Source organism: Mytilus galloprovincialis, chromosome 10 (genome assembly GCF_965363235.1).
Source record: "Mytilus galloprovincialis chromosome 10, xbMytGall1.hap1.1, whole genome shotgun sequence".
In the NCBI taxonomy this organism is placed as follows: domain Eukaryota; kingdom Metazoa; phylum Mollusca; class Bivalvia; order Mytilida; family Mytilidae; genus Mytilus; species Mytilus galloprovincialis.
Window position 1 is genome coordinate 78,830,589 of NC_134847.1, and position 6,000 is coordinate 78,836,588.

Below are 6,000 nucleotides of genomic sequence, written 5' to 3' on the forward strand. Positions count from 1 at the left end.
ATTAAGACCTTCGTAAAAATACAGGAAATTTTGAATGCTATTTATATACATCAATATCCACAGTATTATTTGTCACATCCTATATTACGAAATAAGTAACTTGACGTGGGATGCTGCATCTTTTTGACAAATGCTAGATTTTTAAATTAATCATAACAAAGATTTTTTTTTTAAATGTATCAATATTGTATCAATTGATTTTTTTTAACCTTAAATGTAACAAGTAACACGACGTTGAAGCATGTTCCAAATTTGTATAGTACATGATAAATAAAGGCAACAGTAGTATACCGCTGTTCAAAACTCGTAAATCTATGGACAAAAAACAAAATAGGGGTAACAAACTACAACTGAGGGAAACGCATTAAATATAAGAGGAGAACAACGACACAACATTCACATCAATTATTGATTGACGATACGGATGATAAAGTCATATTTTTATTGCTGACATTGACCATGAAAAATACTGTATAAAACAACTTATTAATAATTTTCGAAGGCTTTACTCAGACTTTCAAAGGAGAGTGGACGTTGACAATGGTTTTTATTTTTTTTCTGTGCCCCTCTGCATCCAATGGCAAATTCCTAACCTCTTGTTACTACGGACAGACATGATAAATGATACACGGTTTGGTTCTTCGACTATACAGCTATTGTTTAATCAAATATCTAACCTTAACTATCAATGCAATTGGAAATTGCTCGACTAGCCGGATTGACACTAAGCACAATATTGAATAAATAAAAACATAATACACCAACCGTTGGTCTAATTAGTTCCTGCAGTTTCTGAAAAATCGTTATCTGCCAATGATGATAGTGTTGGAAATATTTTGCACGAAAATGTTCTTAATCTTGTTCGATAAATGCCATATCAGGAACTGTTGAATTTTGATAGCTTTGAATCTATCTACCACATGTTGTGTTTTGTGAAATACTTGTTCTCATCTTAGAGTTTTTAAACGTAAAAGCTGACGGAAAAAAGAGAGAAGGGACACTTGAAAGGGATACAGTCCATACTTTTTACTCTATAATTTAGTAAAATGTAAGATGTGTATTTGAAATCACTGTTTTACCCATAAAACACCTGAGGGTAACCCCAGACATGTAATCAATGTCTGGTCATTGCAATAATTTACATTTATCTTTTATATTTCTATGATTTATGTATTTTTACGAAACTGAGTTTCCAATCAATATGAGCAGTTGACCTGAAATTGTTTAATATGCTATTCGGTTGAAGTCACTTTTGATATTTGGTAGAAAAGTTTGTTTATATTATGAACGTTCATGATACAATACAAACTGGATGTTTTTTATTTGTTGGAAACACATAATGTTGAAATCATTTGTTTACCTTAATCATTGTTCATGGCAATTACGTTTTTATAGAACCTTTTCCATACGGGTTTTCTTTTGTATCCACTTATTCAAGTGGAAACGTTTTGAATCATTTTGTTTAACTTTAATGGTAAATACATTTTTATTGCAGAATCTTTTCTTTACTGATTCTTATTGTTTAACTAATTAATGAATCAATTTGGTTCATTTTTATTAATTTATTCATATTCAGAGATCTATATCTATAGATAAGATAACTTTTTTTAGCACTAACACATTGACAATAAATGGTTATGGCAACAAATTAAAGAGAAACTACAATAACATATATACAATGAAGGAGTGACAGTGGATAATTATGAGAGAAATGTATAAAAATAAAAGAGAGGCATATACATTATTACAGAAATCAAGTACCTTTTAATAATGAGTTTCTCAAAAACAAGCATTCATTCAAATAGTTGACAACAATTTTTAATATTGTTTGGGAATTACTTTTTATAATTGATATAAGCAACTTATATGATAAAGAAGGTAATTTGTTGTTCAATAGGACAGTATTTAATTCTTTAATGAGGTTATCTCTCACATAGCTATAGGAGGAACATTTTAAAAGAAAATGTAGTTCCTCTTCAATGTCTCCATTGTTTCAGCAAAGACATACCCTACTCTGCTTTGGTATTTTTAGATATCACCCTCTTTCAATAGATAAAGTATGAGCACTTAACCTCAATCTACATAATGTTGATCTATATATAAGAAAGGGTTTTTAGGATACTTTCTAAAATAAATCATGAAAAATAGTAAAGTGCATTGCTAAATAAACATTTTTGAAAACAAAATTTTATTGTGCATGGTCTAAATACGTCATATAACAATTCTTTGAAATCCAAGTCATTTTCATGTAAAGGGCAAATTTATTGACATTTTCTGTAAACCGATTTGTATCATGACCTATATTATTATAATAGATAATTGCATACTACAGGAATGTGATATTCAATATATATATAATTCTTATCTTATCTTATATATATATAAACAAAATATGAAACAATAACTTTGAAAGTGTATGTTAATACTTTTAAACCATCAATAAATTATATGTCTTTGTCCTTAATTGAAGACATGTTCTTTTTAAACTTAAGGGAATTCCGTTTGCTAAAAATAGACCAGTCTTGAGACCATTGCATATATTTATCATATCCTGAAAAACTATAATGTTACGCAATGTATCATCATCATCATAAACGTGACGTAGAAAAGTACAGGGGTATAATTACGTAGTTTTGCCTTATGTAAACACCATTACAATTGAAACGTTGTTGAAGATTTCAACTGAAACTTTAAAAAGTTTATGCTTGTACTAATGATTAATCAGTCCATTTTTAGGATTATTTTATACTTTCGTTTCGTATAGATAAACGTGATTAATTCAAATGGCAGGGCTTCCAGCGGCACAACAATTGATGCACCAAACTGCTAATGCTGATGATGTGAATGTAGAAGTTAACACAGCACAATGTATGAAAAACTGCACTCAATGTTTTACATGGATATTTAAGACTGGACCTATAAAAACTAAAGTTTTGGTGATTTACGCTTTTATTTCTATCATAGGAATATTGGCATTACTAATTGTCATAGCTCATAAAAGGTCGGATAACACTCCACCCTATTCCGTAAGTTACAATTCATAATCACTGCCTTCATATGTACCATACATGAAAAGTTACTTATTCGTCTTAACGAACAAATCTGAAACACACGGAATGATTACTTTAGAGAAATAGTCAACTGAGACTTATATATTTTCAAAATTCACATTAAACGCATTAACACGACTAAAGTCATGAGTACTGTATATGATGTAAAAAAATGTGTATACTACTTTTTATTTATGGAAATAGCTTTAATAATTACAGATGCCAGACAACATGGTCAAAGAATTAATGAAAGTACCATGTCAAGTCGTTAATCAGGCACAATATCCACCAATACGGAAAGAAAGTGACGACACGTGTTTCTACACAAAAGAAAATATAACTAAGATATTGAATGCCACAAGAAAATCAACATATAAGGTAAAAATCAAAGTAAGATTTAGTATTTCTTGAGAAATTATTAAAGGAAATTGAAAAAGTAAGCATTTGAATTATATATAAATATCAGTATTGTTAAAACTTGTGACACTTGAAGAAGGCCATTTGTTGAGCCGAAATATTTGTCAGCACGATTTAATAACAACATTTTCGTATTATAACATCTTATATCAGTACCGTTGTGCAAATCTTTAGACTGATATAATTTTTTCCTTATCTGCATAGTATCGCCTATTCTAGACGATCCGGTACATAGTAAATTTGCTGGTTGGTCGTTTTTATAGACTTTTATATATATATATATATATATACAACTCGTCTAAACATCAACCCAACAATGTTAGATCTGTAAATTTGCTTTCGCAAATTTTTGGTTCTTCCCTCGCCGGGATTCGAACCCATGCTACTGTGATATCGTGACACCAAATCGCCTGCACTGCAGCCGTCCCGCTAGACCACACGACCACCTGGGCTCTCTAAAAAAAGAGCTTTCGGTGGGCATGTGTTACCTTTCCACGTCAGTTTTAATCTAGCGGCGTACTACAGTACATGATATATAATGCATGAAGATGTTATTGTTACAGATCAGCTAAATTATCTATAGTAAAGGATCCTGCAAATTAATGTAAGATACAGTCACAGAAAATAATTATATTCATAAGTACGTCTGAGTCAGTGACAACCCTACAACAGATGTATCCATCGGATCGCCATCAATGATGGTGATACATGGCTGTGTACATAATGTATATACAACTCGTCTAAACATCAACCCAACAATGTTAGATCTGTAAATTTGCTTTCGCAAATTTTTGATTCTTCCCTCGCCGGGAATATATATATATATATTTTACCTTCGAATTAAGTGACAAACAATTCGAAAACAAGTATTACTACGTTCAGATCCATATAAATATCGATGTATCAAAACTAGGTCTTACGGTTTTTATGTGTGTCATTTATCTATTCTGCTTTTTAAATTCCTCTATACAAACTACAAAGATTTTATCACATAAAAGGTCAACAGCTCTTGGTGGTGCATATGAAAAGGGACTTCCGGACTCTCAAACTCATCATACTCTAACGATTGCAAGTTAAGACCTAAAAGACATAACAGGAAATCAAGTTTGGATCATGTTTAGATTTAAACCGCGTTACATCGTCCTTACTTGTGGTACTGTAATGTGTAATACACACAATTCACTATTAAGTTCCCTTTCCGCATCAAACGGCACCACAACTACTAAAACGTATCATAAACATTTCTATACTGTGACGGGAAAAAAAATCAACAAATACTTACTTTTTTCCTAGGTCAAAACTTAGTATCATGCTGCATTTTTCAGTATTTATCTTCCTTTAATTTAAGTATTGTCAAGTTTGACCTGATGCTAATATGTTGCCGTACCCAGTCTTACATTTGAGATTTCCAGATAATTTGATTTCCGTAACATAACTGTTTTCCTTCTGTAAACATTACCAAATATCAGTGAGATCATCAATGCAGATCATACCTGGATATTAGAATCTAGAAAAAAACATAGTACTTTATCTATCCATGGAGCCGTGGTATTGTTTTTACAAAGCGCAACCTATGAATGCAACAACTATTTTGTAGTTATGCGACGTTTAAGGCATACTAAGGTAAGATTATGTTTTTGTTGGTTGTCGCCAAAAATATTGGCTGATCAATTTCCAGTTTGAACGGTATTTGTGTGAATTTAGCGAGATGTAACAGTACAAAAAATTGTAAATATCTCTTTAAAACTGCACTTTTATTATTACTGTTATATGTAAAATAATTGTATAATAAAATTGTTTTTTTTAGCTACCTTGAATTTGTAATCATACAACACCTTGAGTTGGCACTGGGCGGTTAACATGGTTACGTAGGAGATACTGAAACAATGAACTCTGCCTTCGAGAACATTTTTTTCACAATACGGTAGCTATCTTTTGCATTTATTTTTTTATTTTTTTTAAATTGTATTTGCTTGTTTGATTCTTTTAAGTTAGTGCTTTGTAGTTATTTCTTTTTTTATGTATTTTTGTATTTTATTTATTTTTAAATGTGAAGCGCTTAGAGTAATTGTTGTTATTATATAATGCGCTCTATAAATATTGTATTTATTATTTATTTTATTTTGTACGAATCATTTGTGCAACATGCGTTTGATGGAGACAGCATACCTTTTGTTATATTCACAGAATCTTTTGTTTACTTTAAAACATGTCTTTTTTTATTTCTGAAGATATTCAGAAATTACCATAATGTAATATATGTAATCCTGATATATACAATAAGTGTTTTACGTTATTTCATAAAATCTCCTAAAAGCTGTCAGATACAATTAAGCATTTGTAACCTGAAATTCACAATGAGTTTCAAACGAGATTTCCTTAAAATTATATATACTAGGGATGGTAACAAGTTCTCGAGTATCGCTCGGTAGGACCGAGTAAAGAATAACAAAACTCGACTAATCGGTTTCCTGTTAAAATGTTATTGCTTTCTTAAGCTTAAACAAAAAAAATATTGTGAATGAGAGCGCCT

The 6,000-nt window shown here is 30.6% G+C and overlaps 1 long non-coding RNA gene across 1 annotated transcript; it reads left to right on the plus strand.

Moving 5' to 3' along the window:
* Nucleotides 1-2,639: 2,639 nt before the first annotated feature.
* LOC143048479 (uncharacterized) lies at nt 2,640-5,749 on the plus strand. The gene is made up of 3 exons (XR_012969860.1): nt 2,640-3,026; nt 3,270-3,428; nt 5,275-5,749. It is a non-coding gene; the product is annotated as an uncharacterized LOC143048479 (long non-coding RNA).
* Nucleotides 5,750-6,000: the final 251 nt, after the last annotated feature.